Source organism: Eleutherodactylus coqui, chromosome 7 (assembly GCF_035609145.1).
Source record: "Eleutherodactylus coqui strain aEleCoq1 chromosome 7, aEleCoq1.hap1, whole genome shotgun sequence".
Taxonomy (NCBI): Eukaryota; Metazoa; Chordata; class Amphibia; order Anura; family Eleutherodactylidae; genus Eleutherodactylus; species Eleutherodactylus coqui.
Genome location: NC_089843.1, coordinates 66962117 through 66982355, shown reverse-complemented (window position 1 = coordinate 66982355; position 20239 = coordinate 66962117). Strand labels below are relative to the sequence as shown.

Genomic DNA, 20239 nt, shown 5'->3' with positions numbered 1-20239 from the left:
GTGCAGTTGTGTTTTGCACTTTTGTTTATAGGCCACCATTACATAATGTTAATATTACTTCAATACCACTTGTGTAACTAATAGGCAAATCCACTTTTATGTCCTAACACTGCTGCCTTCTTGTGATTTGTACCATTTTGTTTTCCCTTTATGTGGAATTTCTGCCTATTAGCAGTGCAAATATTGCTGTATATGCATTCACAGTCATGTTCTTTGGCTGTACTTTTACACATTTGACACCAAGCGCTAAATGCTAACCGCAAACTTAAAAGTATTACACTTGTTTGCTTGGAGCGTTTCACTTAGGGGGGGGGGGGGAAGGAAAAAAAAACCAAAATGCCTAAATAATGATTATGTCATAACAGCATTACATAATACAACATGTGAATTGCTTATTCTGATAACCACCCAAAAATTTTCACCTTTGCTGCAATGACATCCTATTGCTCAGCGACACAACTCTAGTGTTATATGTACATGCTTTGCTGTTGGTTGCATAGATGATAACAAAACTTTTATGTTGTAAATTTTTAACGTTTTTATGGCATTGCTCTAGACAGATGTACTAACCAATTTTTTTCATTTAACTTTAGAACCACATCAAGTTTGCCAATGAGGAGCCAAGACTCCGATCCTACACAAACAAGTAGGCAACAAGAAACAAGAAATGTACTGCCCAACAGCCAAAGATCCCGAGACAGTAGGCATACCGTTACTGAGGAAATGGGCAGTGACTTTACCGAGGAATCCCAGCCCAACCCCATACCAGCTAGTCGTCAAACTCGGGAACAAGGCACTAGCCCACCACCATTCGAGCAACAAACAAGGAGCTTGTCCCCATGCTCTAGGGTTGACCAGGCGGTGCTTGGGTACCTGCGTGCGCGGCAGGGTGCGGACTGGGCGGAGCTCTATTGCGCTTCCTTGGTACCCAGCTTTCGCGCCCTGCCGACAAACATGGTACCCAAGATGAAAGTGGCCGTGGAGACTATTTGAGTCAGCATTGGGCACAACTCCAACAGAGGAGTGCTTTTGGCTGCTGGCTCGGTGGAGTCTCCACGGCCGCGGACGCTTTCCAAACAGGGCAGAGTTTTCAATTCCACCGCCTGGTCAACCCGTCTCTAATATAGATACAAGCCCGGACCCAGTTTCAGATTTTTCGCCATTCCTGGACAGCCTGCTTCAGGAGCATTGTGGACCAGCCAGGCCGGCGGCCTCACCAACTCACGTTAGCCATATGGCAATGTTACCAGCTGCTGAAAATATTAATATACAGCCCCAGCAATTGGGTGCTCCGGCAATTCAAGGGACAAATGACCTGTGTCTTGTTGCAGCATTAGATACACTATTTCCTACCTCCAACGCTGGCAAAAAAAAAACCCGGAACTTACACACACCGTTCCACACGTTGCCATGGTGGAAAAAGTTAAGTGGCTCAGAAAAAAGGCTGCAAAGAAACCACATGTTCGGTATGGCTGGAGCGAATGGCGTACAACATCTTCTGATAATGAGACAAGTGGTCACAACGATTCCCAAGAGAAAGTACAGGCAGAACAAACATGTTCTTCAAAATCAGTGCCCACTGCAGGAGTGGGTGACATTACATTTGCAAACCATTCTCCCATCGACAGATGTGCCGTCTGAACAGCCAGGTTGTTCACGAGATGTGCATACTTTTTTTCGTACGAAACACTGCAGCGGACACCGCCATTTTTTCCTCGTTACAGCATCGGACACCACCATGCCCAGACGTCCATCCCCTTTGGGTAAGCGGGAAGTCGAGGCATTTGTACATATTATGGACCGTCGTGATTACGATGGTCTGAAAGGCCCCTACCTGCATCCCAATGCTCATAAAAAGAGCATATTGGCGGAAGTCGCACGAACGTTTGAACGCCGTTTGGGGAAAACTCGCACACGCTCGCAGATCCAAAAAAAGTGGAGTGATTTAAAGGGCAAGGACCCGGGTGGACTGAGGAGAATTAGGAGACGCAACCGTCATCGTGAGCGAGGTGGGCATATGCGTTAGTGACTTATGGCTTACTTCGATTTTTTTGGCGAAAAAAATATGCACTTCGAATACTTTACAGCGAGTTCTATTCTAAGCAGCAACGTATTTCTTACAAGCAGTGCTTACATATAATCTATGTTCAATTTTGTATACTTCATTAAAGTATTCGATAAATATACATGATTTAAACGTGTGTATGTGTCAGCTTAACACATAATTATGGAGCAAATTTATGCAGCAGCACTAAGTAGAATGGTTGCATAATGCAAAGTGCTGCGTAACGTGTATGAGCATGTACTAACCTACAATAACAGCAGCAAACATCATTAAGCAACAGTTATAAAATTGTGATGTACAAGTTTTTAAACTGCAAGCAATGATTCTATTATATTGGTATGATAAAATGTTTTTGATTGTTGACGTATAGGAAATAAAAAAAAAACCAAACCATTGCATTCTGCAACTGTGTTCGCAATATGCCAGTGTAATAGTTTGTCGCCTTTCACCTATAGTTTCCCAAGCAAAAAAAAAATTTAGACAATTCAGCTATGATGTAACCGCCATAGTCTGATTGTCATACGGAAACATGTATGAAGTTTTAAGTGTGTCAACCTGTTTTTTTGTTTTTTGTTTTTTTTTACCACTTTGGATTGTTGAGAATAATACTGAAGTAAGCATTAATGATATTCCATAAATCTAAATGTTGAAGAATTTTAATGCAAATACTGTGCGTGTCACTGAAACTTTACAACTTTCAAATTGGGTACTCCTCATGTACGTCTCACAAAAGTGTATGGTGTGCTCCATTAGTAATATGATCGTGCTGTTTGTTGTAAAAAGGTGCGAACTGCGTCGTTCAATAATACTACCGCCCAACAGGACTTGTTAAAAATTCAACAGTTATTATTTCCTTGCACTGCCGCCTACAGCTATGCGTGTTTGTAGTCAAGACAGTAGTGCACCAAAGGTGTAAACGCACAGGCCTTTAACACGAACGTCATCAATGTTGCCTTACTACGTTATGTAATGATTTTAAAATGGGCTCCAATGTAACGTAGCCATGCTGAGAGTTGACGATACTGCGAGTCACAAGTATGTCTAAAAGTTGTATAGAAACTTTCAAAAAAAAAAAAAAGAAAGCATTAACCAAGTAATTAGCAAGTACTCTTTGTTTAGTTACTGAGTCGAAGCATTTGGTTATGAGAAATAACACCAATTGTTCATTATGCCCAAACAGCTCGTCGACAGCAGCTATCACACCGTCAAGAGGACCAGAATCAGCCACAACAGAGAGGTGAGTGTTAAATAATTGCAGCGCTATTCTTAATTCAGTACAATTTTGATGCGCTGACAATAATGCTTATGCCAAAACTCTTGTTGCAAAATAACATTTAGTCGTCTAGTTCCCTAAACCTGTGCAATGATTTTGTCACATAGTAATGCTACGAACCGGAGGCAGTGCTTCTCGTCAGGATGATGAAATAGTGATGTCCAGCAGCCCTCCTCCTGAAGGCCGAGGCTTAGGAATGGCACCACCCACGCCAAGTGTTGCTAACGCAATATTTGAAGGTAAACAATGCACCATAATCGTGAATTGTGGAACAAAGTAATAGTTTGAAAAAAGTTATAACTTTTAAGTCATTGATAAGTGAAAGAAATGTAAAACTTATTGTTGTCGTGCGTTAATGCGATTTCCCAAGCTGTTGTTACGAAGCGACATTTTTATAGAGCAATTTGAGCTTCTACAACCCATTATGTCACGTAAAGTGCAGCAGTATGATCTATACAGTCATTATCAAACTCTGCAATCAGTTACACCGTGTACTGAACACAAGGACTAATGTTTTATAAACAGAAGCATTGTACACCGCATTGTGAATGTTGTTTGCCGCTCTATGGGTTTGGATGTTAAGGTTCCGATTTACACATAGCCCATTACCAACATATGTATGTGTAAAAAGTTATAGGCAGAAAGTTGAAATTTCCAAAACTACTGCTCCAAAGCAAGGGTGTAGTATTCATTTTGCAGCAATTTTTTTTTAATTCAAAAATATACAAACTTTAAATCTGTCTAAAATACAACACTTTTTACCTAATATCACCCACTAACGGTAAAGTTACAGTTTTCCATCATGGAAATTTACAGTTAGTATAACATCCCTACTTGACGCTAACGTAGACATTTTTAGTGTTGATGGTATGTAGGTAGCAACCTTGGCAATGCCATGACAGCTTGATGTTATGTTTCTGCTGAAAGGTGTATAAAGGAAATACACAAAAAATTTTATTTATTTTTTTGGATGTGGAATGATAGCACAAGCGATCAATCGCTATTAAACGGTTGTTGTACATTTCCAAAACTTTGTCGCTTGTAAAATGTATACCGCTGTGTGTAACTTGCCACCAAATGAGACGCATGTGTTTTGAAACATTGATTTTCGACATTACACATTTGGGAACTTGCAGGGCAGATATGCTGTAATTTCTAGCCCCCTTAAAGTTTTGACACATGAAATTTTGAAAAGAGGATTTTCATAAACTGTAGGGTGCTGGAACTGCGTGAAAATTGTCAAAATATTACAAATGCCTATGTACCGTGTTTCCCCGAAAATAAGACACATTAAGAAATTTGCAGAAATCGCTAATATAAGACACATCCCGATAATAAGGCATACTAAAGTGTGCAGGCAAGTCGAGAGGCCTGTCCCCTGCTGCCATCCCCGTTGTCTCCTACCTCCTCCTGTGCTGTACGATTGTGCTGTTGTTATAAGCTCCCCTTTGCTGGCTGGAAAACTCCATAGTACCGTATCATCCTGTTGCTGCTGCACACGTCTGCTGTGATGAGCTCCCTCTGGTGGCCGGAAGCTGCAATACCATCCCTGCTTACAAGTGGTACAGGAACTTCTGTCTGCAGGTACGTTACTTTTTTTTATGGCTCTGTGTGTGAGTCAGGCAACCATATATGTGATTCTTAAGGCTGGGTTCTCACAGAGTGTATTTCCAGCCTTAGGGGGTGAGCATTACAGTCTCCAGACAGTGTGTGGGAGCCAGTGTGTCATTTTGATTCAATAGGGGGTGTCTGCTTTTTTGCTGAAGAGTCTAAAGTACAAGAAATAAACAATGTTGCTACCGTATATTTTTACCCCTAGACATGAGCGCAAAAAGAAAGAGCTATTCCGTTGAGTACATGAAAGGAATCGTGGAAGATTCTTGGGGCAAAAACCTTCTTGCTTTGGCCCGAAGATTTTACAAGAAATGGAGTGTCAAGAAATTCAGCAGGAGATTCCAGATGTTTATGATGATGTGCCAGAAAATGATGACATGACTGTCATTGAGTAATTTTTGCTTTGTTTTCACAGTTTGTCTAGCTATATTGGTTTGTGGTGACAACTACGGTATTGTGCAGTATATACGGTAATAAATGTTCCTTTTTTTTGTTAAACAATAAATGTGAATTCTTCATTGAAAAATAAGACACCCCCTGAAAATAAGACATAGCGCATATTTGGGAGCAAAAATTAATATAAGACGCGTCTTATTTTCGGGGAAACAGGGTAGTTTGTGCGTTGGGGGACATCAACATTTAATGAAAAGATCACATCTTTTAACCTTTGTCATTTACTTATAAAAGATGCAGCTTTGCAAATGTGGACGATGAGTTTGTCTCCAAAAAGCCTACACAGTAGTCTAAGCTACATTTCTTACATAGCTAAAAAAGAAAATGGGTTGTTATTGATGCTTGTTTGTAACAATTTATAATTGCACATGTTTCCAGAAGGAATTTTGTAAATATAATTGATATAGGAAACGTATTACGTGCTGCATAAATGTTTAGGGGCCTCATTGCACACTGCAGAATTTTTGGGAAACTGATACGCTGTAAAATGTTTACAGAAGAGGTGAGCTTAATCAGTAATTTGGTTCAACTAGTTGTATTATAGCAAATCCTTTGCCATTACAATTGTTTTTAACTCCCTATTTTTCATCCTCTTTTTTTCCTTCTTTCAGATCCAAGGTTGATGCCAAACCACGATACAGCAATAACAGGTCGCGACTTAATTGTCGCATGCACGGCATCGCTATTAGCCGCTCAGCATCAAGTCGCGGACGCACTACAGCGTATTGCTGAGTTGGAGGCCTGGCGGCAGGAGACAATCGACACGCGTTTGTAGTTTTTTTTGTTTTTAAAGTAGATAGTTATTTACTGTTTTAAAATATTGGTGTGTACAGTTTTAAGTTTTACACTGTGCAATATGCTGTGTTAAACATTATTTTAATATGAGAAATTAGAGTCACAGTTATGCTACAAATACAGCAGTGCATGACTGTTAAAAAAAATTAAAAAAACATTGTTAACGTGCATTTTCTTTGCTATTTTATTTTTCTTTCTGCAATTCACATTTACTGTTCCTTCCCAACATTCACACAGTCTGCATTATTATGGCTGACTTTGGTCTGTAACCTATTCTTTCATTTAAGAGCGTAGGTTTAGAGATAGTAGGCCACTCTGAGTTGCGTCGATAACCTGTGAGTTCAGCGGGATGACAACTTAAGGAGTTTCACCGTTGCCAATGTGATCAAATGTCTTGGGACCCATGACCCATAGTGTTTAAACACTATAATTTTCCCGCCATGCATTGTAGGGATAAACCGTGGTCAAGTATAGAAATAGTAGTTTGGATGTCCAACAATAATTGGTACTTTGGTTCAGCACAATCATTAAGTAGATGAAAGATGAGGAGGTGTTTTTGTGGCGCCACTATGTATTTAACATCCTGTAACCTTAATACGATATTTTGTTTTGGTAGCATGCCAAAGTGGTGCAGTGCTAATGTGTGCCTTTTACAACAGTAGTTACAGCATGATTTTTGTCGGGATCAATACACCAATATTTGTTTTCAATGGATGGTTGTTTGAGCGTCTAAAGTGTATTTTAGCGGCAAGAAAAAGTCTAAATGGAGTTCAAAGTTAGCATTTAAAGACCACGATCTAGCGTGTAACAATTAATAATTCAAGTCATTAAAACCATTTTTTATTATTCGTAAGAACATGTGTCCTTATAAGCGATTTTAAGTGTTATGTAACTAAACCGAAAATTGTTGTTTTTTTTTAAACTTTTTATTTGGGTAGTTAATCCTAAAGAAAAGAAGGAAAAATAACATTTCGAACAGCAACGTTTTTAACTTATTACATAACATAAAACATGTTTTATAAAACATGCCATTTTTGTCATCGCCTCGAACATAGAATAATGTAATCCTTGACATTTGTATGTAAAGGGTGCAGTTCGTGCAAAACATTTGTAACAAATAACATTTACAGTAACAGCTGTGTTAGATACTAGTCTATGAACAGTTGGTAAGCCCAATTCATTGAAAAAATTAAAAAAAACACTGGCCATTTCATTTTAAAAAATAATATGCAGTTGTCATTTAAACGTAAATATAACATTTTTGGTCTATGTGCCAATACACTCCACTACACATTGTTTCAGAGTCTGAACACCTGGATAAAAAAAAGGACCAGAGTATCTCAAAAGCTATGTGTGGTTGGCGTGACTATAACAGCAATTGCTTGCCAGCCAGTCGTGCAGAAGCAATCGAGTGTCCAATTGCTGAAAAGATATTGGAACATAGCGCTGTTGTGGCCAATAAAGCAGGCCCTAATGCATTCGTACAAAGGCCAAGCGTGCACATTTAAGTTATACAACAATTGCAGACCACCACATGCATAACTTTTATGTTTATAGTGATTAGTGAGTGCAATGCATTGCAATGCTGCAGTTTCAGCAAACTCTGCTGCTGTGCGGCTTTATTTAAAAAGCAGAAATATCAACATGATTTACAAAACATTGATAAGCACTAGAGATGAGCGAACACCAAAATGTTCGGGTGTTCGTTATTCGGAACGAACTTCCCGTGATGCTCAAGGGTTCGTTTCGAACAACGAACCCCATTGAAGTCAATGGGCGACCAGAACATTTTTGTATTTCGCCGATGCTCGCTAAGGTTTTCATGTGTGAAAATCTGGGCAATTCAGGAAAGTGATGGGAATGACACAGTGACGGATAGGGCAGGCGAGGGGCTACATGTTGGGCTGCATCTCAAGTTCACAGGTCCCACTATTAAGCCACAATACCGGCAAGAGTGGGCCCCCCCCCCCTCCCAACAACTTTTACTTCTGAAAAGCCCTCATTAGCATGGCATACCTTAGCTAAGCACCACACTACCTCCAACAAAGCACAATCACTGCCTGCATGACACTCCACTGACACTTCTCCTGGGTTACATGCTGCCCAACCGCCCCCCCCTCCCCCCCCACAGCGCACACCAAAGTGTCCCTGGGCAGCCTTCAGCTGCCCTCATGCCACACCACGCTCATGTCTATTTAGAATTGCGTCTGCCATGACGAGGGACCGCAGGCACACACTGCAGAGGTTGGCACGGCTAGGCAGCGACCCTCTTTAAAAGTGGCGGAGCGATAGCCCACAATGCTGTACAGAAGCAATGAGAAATAGAATCCTGTGCCACCGCCATCAGGAGCTGCACACGTGGGCATAGCAATGGGGAACCTATGTGCCACACACTATTCATTCTGTCAAGGTGTCTGCATGCCCCAGTCAGACCGGGCTTTTTAATTCATAGACACAGGCAGGTACAACTCCCTATTGTGAAGTCCCTGTCGACCCACAGCATGGGTGGCTCCCTGGAACCCACCGGCGGTACACAGAAATATCCCATTGCATTGCCCAACACAGCTGAGGTAGTAATGTCGTGCTTAATGCAGGTGGGCTTCGGCCCACACTGCATGCCCCAGTCTGACTGGGGTTCTTTATAAGTGTACAGATGTAGTAAAAACTCCATGTGCACCTACAGCATGGGTGGGTGCCAGGAAGCCACCGGCGGTACATAGAAATATCCCATTGCATTGCCCAACACAGCTGAGGTAGTAATGTTGTGCTTAACCCTTTCCAATCCAATTTGTATATGGTTTTCCTAGGGGGCTTACTCTTTTTCTGCTGTTATACAACGGCGCTATATGCTGGCTAAAGCCAGTACTGCATGAGCTGACACGTAGGATAGGCTCCGACAGCAGAGAGGCTGGCAATATACAGTAAGAGAACCCCGACGGACGTCTACCAACAACGGAGCTGTACAGCCTTAAACCCTAATGTCTTCACAGGTCACACAGTGGACTGGAAAGGGTTAATGCAGGTGGGTTTCGGCCCACACTGCATGCCCCAGTCAGACTGGGGTTCTTTACAAGTGGACACATGTAGGTTAAACTCCCTGTGGACCCACTGCCTGGGTGGGTGCCAGGAAGCCACCGGCGGTACATAGAAATATCCCATTGCATTGCCCAACACAGCTGAGGTAGTAATGTCGTGCGTAATACAGGTGGGCTTCGGCCCACACTGCATGCCCCAGTCAGACGGGTTCTTTAGAAGTGTACAGATGTATTAAAAACTCAGTGTGCACCTACAGCATGGGTGGCTCCCTGGAACCCACCGGCGGTACATAAAAATATCCCATTGCATTGCCCAACACAGCTGAGGTAACGTCAGCTGTAATGCAGGTGGCCTAAAAATTAATTTGATTACACTGTAGGCGAGGGCCCACAAAAATTGCTGTATCAACAGTACTAATGTACATCCCAAAAATTGGCCATGGCCAGCCAAGAGGGCAGGTGAAACCCATTAATCGCTTTGGTTAATGTGGCTTAAGTGGTAACTAGGCCTGGAGGCAGCCCAGTGTAACGAAAAATTGGTTCAAGTTAAAGTTCCAATGCTTTTAAGCGCATTGAAACTTATAAAAATTGTTCTGAAAAATTATTTGAGTGAGCCTTGTGGCCCTAAGAAAAATTGCCCGTTCAGCGTGATTACGTGAGGTTTCAGGAGGAGGAGCAGGAGGAGGAGGAGGAGGAATATTAGACACAGATTGATGAAGCAGAAATGTCCCCGTTTTGGATGGTGAGAGAGAACGTAGCTTCCATCCGCGGGTGCAGCCTACGTATTGCTTACGTATCGCTGCTGTCCGCTGGTGGAGAACAGAAGTCTGGGGAAATCCAGCCTTTGTTCATCTTGATGAGTGTTAGCCTGTCGGCACTGTCGGTTGACAAGCGGCTACGCTTATCTGTGATGATTCCCCCAGCCGCACTAAACACCCTCTCCGACAAGACGCTAGCCGCAGGACAAGCAAGCACCTCCAGGGCATACAGCGCTAGTTCAGGCCACATGTCCAGCTTCGACACCCAGTAGTTGTAGGGGGCAGAGGCGTCACCAAGGATGGTCGTGCGATCCGCTACGTACTCCCTCACCATCCTTTTACAGTGCTCCCGCCGACTCAGCCGTGACTGGGGAGCGGTGACACAGTCTTGGTGGGGAGCCATAAAGCTGGCCAGGCCCTTAAAGACTGTTGCACTGCCTGGGATGTACATGCTGCTCGATCTACGCACATCCCCTGCTACCTTGCCCTCGGTACTGCGCCTTCTGCCACTAGCGCTGTCGGCTGGGAATTTTACCATCAGCTTGTCCGCAAGGGTCCTGTGGTATAGCAACACTCTCGAACCCCTTTCCTCTTCGGGAATCAGAGTGGGCAGGTTCTCCTTATACCGTGGATCGAGCAGTGTGTACACCCAGTAATCCGTAGTGGCCAGAATGCGTGCAACGCGAGGGTCACGAGAAAGGCATCCTAACATGAAGTCAGCCATGTGTGCCAGGGTACCTGTACGCAACACATGGCTGTCTTCACTAGGAAGATCACTTTCAGGATCCTCCTCCTCCTCAGGCCATACACGCTGAAAGGATGACAGGCAATCAGCCGGTGTACCGTCAGCAGCGGCCCAAGCTGTCTCTTCCCCCTCCTCCTCATGCTCCTCCTCCTCCTCCTGTACGCGCTGAGAAATAGACAGGAGGGTGCCCTGACTATCCAGCGGCATACTGTCTTCCCCCGCCCCCGTTTCCGAGCGCAAAGCAGCTGCCTTTATGGTTTGCAGGGAATTTCTCAAGATGCATAGCAGAGGAATGGTGACGCTAATGATTGTAGCATCGCCGCTCACCACCTGGGTAGACTCCTCAAAATTACCAAGGACATGGCAGATGTCTGCCAACCAGGCCCACTCTTCTGTAAAGAATTGAGGAGGCTGACTCCCACTGCGCCGCCCATGTTGGAGTTGGTATTCGACTATAGCTCTACGTTGTTCATAGAGCCTGGCCAACATGTGGAGCGTAGAGTTCCACCGTGTGGGCACGTCGCACAGCAGTCGGTGCACTGGCAGCTTAAAGTGATGTTGCAGGGTGCGCAGGGTGGCAGCGTCCGTGTGGGACTTGCGGAAATGTGCGCAGAGCCGGCGCGCCTTTACGAGCAGGTCTGACAAGCGTGGGTAGCTTTTCAGAAACCGCTGAACCACCAAATTAAAGACGTGGGCCAGGCATGGCACGTGCGTGAGGCTGCCAAGCTGCAGAGCCGCCACCAGGTTACGCCCGTTGTCACACACGACCATGCCCGGTTGGAGGCTCAGCGGCGCAAGCCAGCGGTCGGTCTGCTCTGTCAGACCCTGCAGCAGTTCGTGGGCCGTGTGCCTCTTATCGCCTAAGCTGAGTAGTTTCAGCACGGCCTGCTGACGCTTGCCCACCGCTGTGCTGCCACACCGCGCGACACCGACTGCTGGCGACATGCTGCTGCTAACACATCTTGATTGCGAGACAGAGGAGGAGGAGGAGGAGGGTGCTTTAGTGGAGGAAGCATACACCTCCGCAGATACCAGCACCGAGCTGGGGCCCGCAATTCTGGGGGTGGGTAGGACGTGAGCGGTCCCAGGCTCTGACTCTGTCCCAGCCTCCACTAAATTCACCCAATGTGCCGTCAGGGAGATGTAGTGGCCCTGCCCGCCTGTGCTTGTCCACGTGTCCGTAGTTAAGTGGACCGTGGCAGTAACCGCGTTGGTGAGGGCGCGCACAATGTTGCGGGAGACGTGGTCGTGCAGGGCTGGGACGGCACATCGGGAAAAGTAGTGGCGACTGGGAACTGAGTAGCGCGGGGCCGCCGCCTCCATGATACTTTTGAAGGACTCAGTTTCCACAACCCTATACGGCAGCATCTCAAGGCTGATGAATTTTGCTATGCGGACGGTTAACGTTTGAGCGTGCGGGTGCGTGGCGGCGTACTTGCGCTTGCGCTCGAACACTTGCGCAAGCGACGGCTGAACGGTGCGCTGAACTACACTGCTGGATGGGGCCGAGGACAGCGGAGATGAGGGTGTGGGTGCAGGCCATGAGGCGGTAGTGCCTGTGTCCTGAGAGGGGGGTTGCATCTCAGTGGCAGGTTGGGGCACAGGGGGAGAGGCAGGGGTGCAAACCGGAGGCGGTGAATGGCCTTCGTCCCACCTTGTGGGGTGCTTGGCCATCATATGTCTGCGCATGGTGGTGGTGGTGAGGCTGTTGGTGTTGGCTCCCCGGCTGAGCTTTGCGCAACAAAGGTTGCACACCACTGTTCGTCGGTCGTCAGGCGTCTCTGTGAAAAACTGCCAGACCTTAGAGCACCTCGGCCTCTGCAGGGTGGCATGGCGCGAGGGGGCGCTTTGGGAAACACTTGGTGGATTATTCGGTCTGGCCCTGCCTCTACCCCTGGCCCTGGTCACCGCACTGCCTCTTGCAACCTGCCCTGCTGATGCCCTTGACTCCCCCTCTGAAGACCTGTCCTCCTGAGTAAGCGTTGCACACCAGGTGGGGTCAGTCACCTCATCGTCCTGCTGCTCTTCCTCCGAATCCTCTGTGCGCTGCTCCCTTGGACTTACTGCCCTTACTACTACCTCACTGCAAGACAACTGTGTCTGATCGTCATCGTCCTCCTCACCCACAGAAAGTTGTTGAGACAGTTGGCGGAAGTCCCCAGCCTCTTCCCTCGGACCCCGGGAACTTTCGAATGGTTGGGCATCAGTGACGATAAACTCCTCTGGTGGGAGAGGAACCGCTGCTGCCCAATCTAAGCAGGGGCCCGAGAACAGTTCCTGGGAGTGTTCCCGCTCCTGAGCAGGTGTCATTGTAGTGGAGTGAGGAGGCTGGGAGGAAGGAGGAGCAGCAGACAGAGGATTCGGATTTGCAGCAGTGGACGGCGCAGAACTGCGTGTTGACGATAGGTTGCTCGAAGCACTTTCTGCCATCCAGGACAGGACCTGCTCACACTGCTCATTTTCTAATAACCGTCTCCCGCGTGGACCCATTAATTGGGCAATGAATGTGGGGACGCCAGAAACGTGCCTCTCTCCTAATCGCGCAGCAGTCGGCTGCGACACACCGGGATCAGGAGCTCGGCCTGTGCCCACACCCTGACTTGGCCCTCCGCGTCCTCGGCCGCGTCCACGTCCTCTAGGCCTACCCCTACCCCTCAGCATGCTGTATTACCAGTGATTTGATTTCACAGGCAGGAAATAAATTGGCGCAAGACTGCAGGCCAAATATAATTTTTGCCCTTTTTGGAAAACGAAAGGCCCCACTGCCTCTAGTGAATGAATAATCTAAGTTTAATAACTGTGCTGTGTCCCTGCTAATGTGTCACAGAACGTGAGGGTAGCAGAGTTATTATAACTCTGGCAGAGCAGGTATTTTTTTTCCCAATTAAGGAAAGCAAATGGCGAAGCCAGCAGTAAAGCGTAGCTGGGTGCGTATGATTTAGCACTGTTCTTCACGCAGCTCACACGTCTCCACCGCCCGTAAGGACGGACAGAGGCTGGACAAATAGATTTGTTTTCACTTGTTTTTCCACCAAAAGGCAGCACTGCGTATATTCTATGAATAATAACTGTGTTGTGGCCCTGCCTATACAATTCTTTCCCTGCAGTATCAATGGAGGGTGGAATGCTCTGCAGAGGCGATTTTCAGAAGCCCAAAAAAAATGCAGCACAGCTAACAGCAGCCTGGACAGTACTGCACACGGATAAATATGGCCCTAGAAAGGACCGTTGAGGTTCTTGAAGGCTACACTCACTCCTAACACTCTCCCTGCCTATGCAGCACTTCTGTCCCTAATGCCAGGTGCAACGCTCTGCAGAGCCGATTTTGAGGGGGAAAAAATGCCACTGCTAACAGCAGCCAACACACAGCTATCAGTGGCCCTAATAAGGACCTTTGGGGGGTCTTGAAGCCTACACTAACTACCAATTCTTTCCCTACAGCAGCTCCGGTATAAACAGCACTGTCCCTCATCTAACTCACCAGGCATCTGAGGCGAGCCGCGGGAGGGGCCGACTTTTATATTAGGCGAACACCTGATCTCGCCAGCCACTCACAGCAGGGGGGTGGTATAGGGCTTAAACGTTGCAGGGGGAAGTTGTAATGCCTTCCCTGTCTTTCAATTGGCCAGAAAAGCGCGCTAACGTCTCAGGGAAGGAAGTGAAAGTAACCAGAACACCGCATGGTGTTCGTTACGAATAACGAACATCCCGAACACCCTAATATTCGCACGAATATCAAGCTCGGACGAACGCGTTCGCTCATCTCTAATAAGCACATTAAAAATGTAATGGTTTAGGAATTAAAACAGTTAAAGTAACTGGGGACAAATTGGTAATTGACAAAGTTGTTTTTTGTTTTTGTTTTTTTTTTTTAAATTGAAACAATTTTTAATTACGAATACATTTATATTGTATCTCCGTTATGAAAAACAAATTACAAATTAATAGAAGTAATGCACAGTAGTTTAAAAATTTGCGTATAAATCCACAAGAAATAGCAGGACCAGATATCTGCCCTCAAAGATGTAAATCGGTAGTTTACGTGATAACATAGGCATTTTTAAAAAAAATTTTTGGAGACAACAATAAAAATAAACCAGGTGCATAAAGAAAATGTTGTGCCACACGGCAAGAATTATGACACTACTGCAATGGTGTTATCTTCTGTTGCTGTGTAATCCTGACAGCGATGGAACAGTGTCAACGGGTAGTTGTGAATGGGTGGAGGATTGCCAACAAAATGATTAATGCTTGCAAATGCCGGCAGCAAATAATAGACCAAAATGCAAAGAGAAAAGTAAGAAAAGAAAAAAAAAAAGCATAAGCCCTTCATTAACATTGCTATCCGACTAGCCAAAAATTAACAAACACTGTGACAAAAAGCCAAACCTACGCTGTGAGTGTTAGGTTTACCTATCCATGGATTTGTTCAACTGGCCTTGGCAAATGCATCAAGAAGGTTCATAGTCATAATACAAAGAACATATTGTGTACTAACATTTTGAAAAATGCTCCCCCAAGTGGACCATTCGACTATAGCTGGCACAATGAGAGTTGAATGTTAAGTAATATGTAAGGCGCATAAACGTAGCAGCATGGCCAATAAAATACCTACCCATGTTGCTAACAGCGCATAAGAATGGTACTGTTTTTTAATTTAGAAATAAACATAGCCCACTGCATAAGATCACAATGGGATGTGCTATAGTAGTTCAGTAAAACATATCGACAGTTAGACTGTCGGCTTTGAAAGATTTAATAGTTAATGCAATGCCCTTGGGCCTTATGTCGTCACAGAATAAGACTGCACATGTCTGCAATACGACTACTACTGTGAACGCAATAAACAGTATTCATAAGTGAAACCGCTATAACACTGTATTTTATTGGTCACTTTGGTCCAACTTTACAGTGAGACTGATTGATCCTTTTCACGCAACACGTTACAATTAACGGTGTGCATGGCAGACTTGATACCAAACAAAGCTTTTGTTTTTGTACTATCTTGAATACACCAACATACAAGTATGCATGGCATAGCAATACGTACTATACAGCATAGTAGTTTAACATGTGCAATACTTTGCAACATTAGATGTAATAGCACTTCTGATGATAAAAATTGCCGGAAACAAAAATGAAAATCAAGTACTAACGTGCTATTCGCGTGCCACCTTACAGCATTGATGGATGCACTGTCAGCAATTAGAAAATGTACAATCAAGTTCAAACCGTGGAAGTTACATGTAGCAAATATTTACCTTAGTGTTATTAGCAGCCTTTCTTCAGGTCGAATTGAATCTCGCATAGTAGTGTCGTGACGTATTAGCGAAGACTCTGTTCCACTCAGAAGCTCGTCAAAAGCAGAAACTGTTAGTCTACAATACTGTTGAAACTGTTCGGGATACTGTCGAAGAGCAGCATACAGTTCGATGAAATAACCCGAAGCGTGCGCTGACTGCATAATCGGGTGAACCCAATATCGGCGCTCGTGAGCAATTCTAGCAGCGGCGTTGGGCGGCAAACTTGGAGGAGCAGTATCACTTGCGGCCAAAATGCGTTGTCGTCTACGCTTTGAACAGAAGCGGCGATGCACCAGCCATGTGATGACTGCCTCTTCCCGTGTCACTGTAAACATATTCTTCCAAAACAAGAACAAACTCTCACCTACACAGAAGAACTCTCTTGTGGGTATAAAGTTCGGCAGATTAACAAAGAGCTGTTATTTAAATGGTTTCACAATGCTCCGCCCAACAGCATTACTGCATAATTCGAAACAGCCTTGTGTTGCTTAATCGCTAGAGGACGTATTATCGTTTACGCTTCGACGCTCGTGTGTTATGGCGATACAGCGTGTAAAAAAAAAAAAATCGCCGAAACATATGACCGTCGAAACGTTTTTACGCCGCACACGCTGCGGCGCGAATACGACGCCGCTCGTATGTCCTCGCCCTTAAAGTAGCAGAGTTGCAGCCTGGGCAGTTTATAGCCTGCATGTATGACAATAAATGGTGGATTGGTAACATAAGCAGTATTGCCATGCAAGAGCATGATGCTCTAATTGATTTCATGCATCCATACGGACCTGCAACCACTTTCTATTGGCCCTCATGAAAGGACACTTGTTGGATCCCAGAGCAGCACCTTATTGCAGTTCTTCCAGCTCCAAGCATCAGTTCCACAGACAGAAGCTACAGTTACCCTGAAGTCATAACCATAAATATTGAGCAACTATTCAGCCTCATTAAAGAGTGACATGCTAGAATTATCATATTGATCAAAGCGAACAATGGTCGTGCCAATTTGGATAGAATGGTTCTGAAACTTTAGGTAGTTACCAAATTATACCAAACTGGAATGACGATAAACACAACAAAACTGTTAGATAACATATGTAAGCATGGTGCAAATTACAAATGTGGCAATCTTATCCTTTGTAGGCGTTTTGTCATTAAGCTGCTTCATAGGATCTTCAGCTTGACATGGCATCCAGCAGTTGCGCTTCCTTTCTGCTCATTTTTCACTTCATCTTTGCTGGTGCACAGTCACTTGTAAACTACAGTTATTTATTACAACTAATACTAGCCTTAGATAATCTTAGTATTCAATAAGGATAGAGTGCTAAATAAGCCCAGTGATCACTGTAATATACCACACTCATTATGCAACACTCAATGATATTCTGACCATCTTAGGCCAAAGCTTGTGGCTCACCTGAACTCGCCATGCAATTTTTGATCACATAAGTTTTTTGAGCACAAAAGTTGTCTCCTCATGATTTCTAAACTAATTATACATCCATACAAAACTTACACTTATTTTATTATTTGACCTCCGCGAGTGCATAGGACTTTCACAGACATTGATAATTTCCCATCTAGAAGGTCTGGGAACAAAATGAAAAACATCAAATCTTGTAGAGCAAAAAATTCTCTTTCAAATAGAGCAAAAATGAAACAAAAAAAATGGAGTACATTCCGATTTTTGCCTCTGAAAAAAGGTAAAAATTTGCATAAAAATGTTTTTCGCCATTTTTGACTCATTGTATCTAAAGAGCTATGCTGCCTTTTGGGTCCATAATGTGAATAATGAGAAACATTTCTATGGAGTACACATTGATAAATTCATAGCTGAGCTGGATTGCATTGATTATGAGTTATTACTGCTTAAAATATGAGTTTTATTTTGTGCGATAGAATTTTTCAGCTACTTTGACATGCAATGGTGGCAGAATGATGATAAGAGTGGCAGTCTGAGTAGCTTAGCTGGATTCAGCACCAAAAGTTCTCCTAGTTTGTGAAGTTTCATTGCTCTAGAGTCATTGGAACTCGCTTGGCAATGGATTGAAATCGCCACTTTTTTCAGGTTGCGCGCTGTAATCACATGACAACCCCCTAGATTAAGACCTGTAGCTCGTGAACCAAAGCAGTTTGAAGCCTAATATTCTGGCTATCTTAGTTTAGGGTCAGGGTCTATCTTTGTGCAAAGTTTCATTGAAATCTAAGGTGGTCGACTGGGAGCATTGGTTGAACTGACCTGGAATGACCCAAAAGTTATATTTTAGTGAGATAGTCCAATCAGTGAATTGGAATTCTGTGGTCCCCTGGACTATCCTTGCCTCAGTGTCCTATATCCTCTAGATTTGTGGAGATTTGTTTCAGCAAATGGCATCTTTATCTCTTCAAACTTTCTGCTTAAAGGGAATTTGAATAAGGAGCTTGTTGTCCAGATGGGATTACTTGAGCCAATACTAGAGCTGCTGGAGTCTGGTGATTTAGCAGTACGGTGTAATTCCTGTGCATGCATCATGACATTGGCAATATTGCATTCCAATTGTGAGGCCATTGGTATTGCTAGAGGAATTCTGCCTTTACTTACTTTGGCAAACTCATATGATCCAAGGGTTCAACAAAACACTGTTGGAGCTATTCTAAACTTGACTAGATAAGAGCACATCAAAAGAGTTCTGTGTCGAGAGGGAGCTCTACCAGTCCTCACCCTGCTTCTACAGTCGGCAGACTTCGATATCCAGTACTACAACTGTGCTTCTTTGGGGAACATTATTGCTAATCTAGAGCACCATAAAGCCATGCTTGCCATTAGTGACAAATGTTTGCTTCAAATGCTGGTCTCTCTGTCTTTCTCATTTCAGAAGGTCTCCGGTCAGGCGTGTCTTTGAATAAGCTAGCTTCAAGTGCTGAAGTTCTGGTCCATCTTCTCACTATGGACGTCATGCCTTTAGTCCTCTTCCTACTGAATTCTAGCAATAGAGATGTCTGCCAAGCTTCCATTACTCTTCTGTGCACCATGTCTCATCCTCCAGGAAACTTGGATGCTGTGCAGTGTGAAGAAATGCTTCAAAATTTAGCTGTACTGATGCAGATGGAGAAAATAAACCCTGTGGTTATTTATGTATCCAGCACCATTGAACCTTCACCACCCAAGAATATAGAGGTAATTGTGAGGAGTCAATGCTTTGAAGAATTACTACTTTCCCTTCTTGACCCAAACAATAAAGAAGAATCACTGCAGTATATTGCATCATGCTTTGCAGAACTAGCCAAATATGACTTCACATGGAAGCAGCTGATTAAAAGGACACTTATCAGATACGTGGACCACAAAGAACTCTGCTTTCAGGCTTCCACTGTTATAAAACATCTGGCACACTCCGGAAAAATTGCCACAGATTTGAAACCATTAATGAGACAAGTCCAAGCCTACCTCATGACTTTTCTTAATCACCCAAAACTGAGATTTCAGCAGATAGAGCGCAGGGTGCCTATGCCAAATCAGTGAAGATCCTGAATTTGCGATGGCCATCAGTCAAAGTCGATTAAAAGAACAGCTCGAGCAAGTCCGTCAGCAGACAGAAGAGACCCATGCATTACTCAAACTGGCCATTAGTCAAACAGATGGCTTAAACTTGAATGAATGATTGGTAACCACTAACATATATGTTTACATTCTCCTGGCTAGTGGGGCTGACAATGACCCCACTGACTGTTCTGTGAACTATTTTACTTTTCCATATAGGGAAGATATTTAGTGATGTGGATCTTCAGTGTCGTTGCCTCCTCTCAGCAAGCATTGCTCTAATATTTGCAGAATACAAATCCTCCATTGGAAGTTCCCAGATCACATTCCTTCAGGAGGATACATCACATTAAGGTGCAACTCCACGCAAAAGAAATGAGTTGTCTAGGATTTGAAACCAACAAACTACAGCGTACTGATTGGTTAAAAGTGACATTCTCTGAGTGGATTTCTATCTTAACTGCGTCTTTCAAACACATTCTTCCTCCTTATACACAATGAGTGCACTTTTAGAAATAGATTTTATATGTTCTATCTTTTGTGTTTTAGAACTTAGCATTTATTCCTAATGTCCTCTAACATGAAACATTGATGTTTATACTGTGAACAATTTTCAATAAATTATGAAATATTAAATTCAGAAAAAAATATTATCAACACTGACATATATACCATCAGGTTCAC

General features: G+C 44.1%; 1 pseudogene; it reads left to right on the top strand.

The window, feature by feature from the left end:
- The first annotated feature begins 1410 nt into the window (after window positions 1-1410).
- Window positions 1411-20024, top strand: LOC136573511 (uncharacterized; annotated as a pseudogene).
- Window positions 20025-20239: the final 215 nt, after the last annotated feature.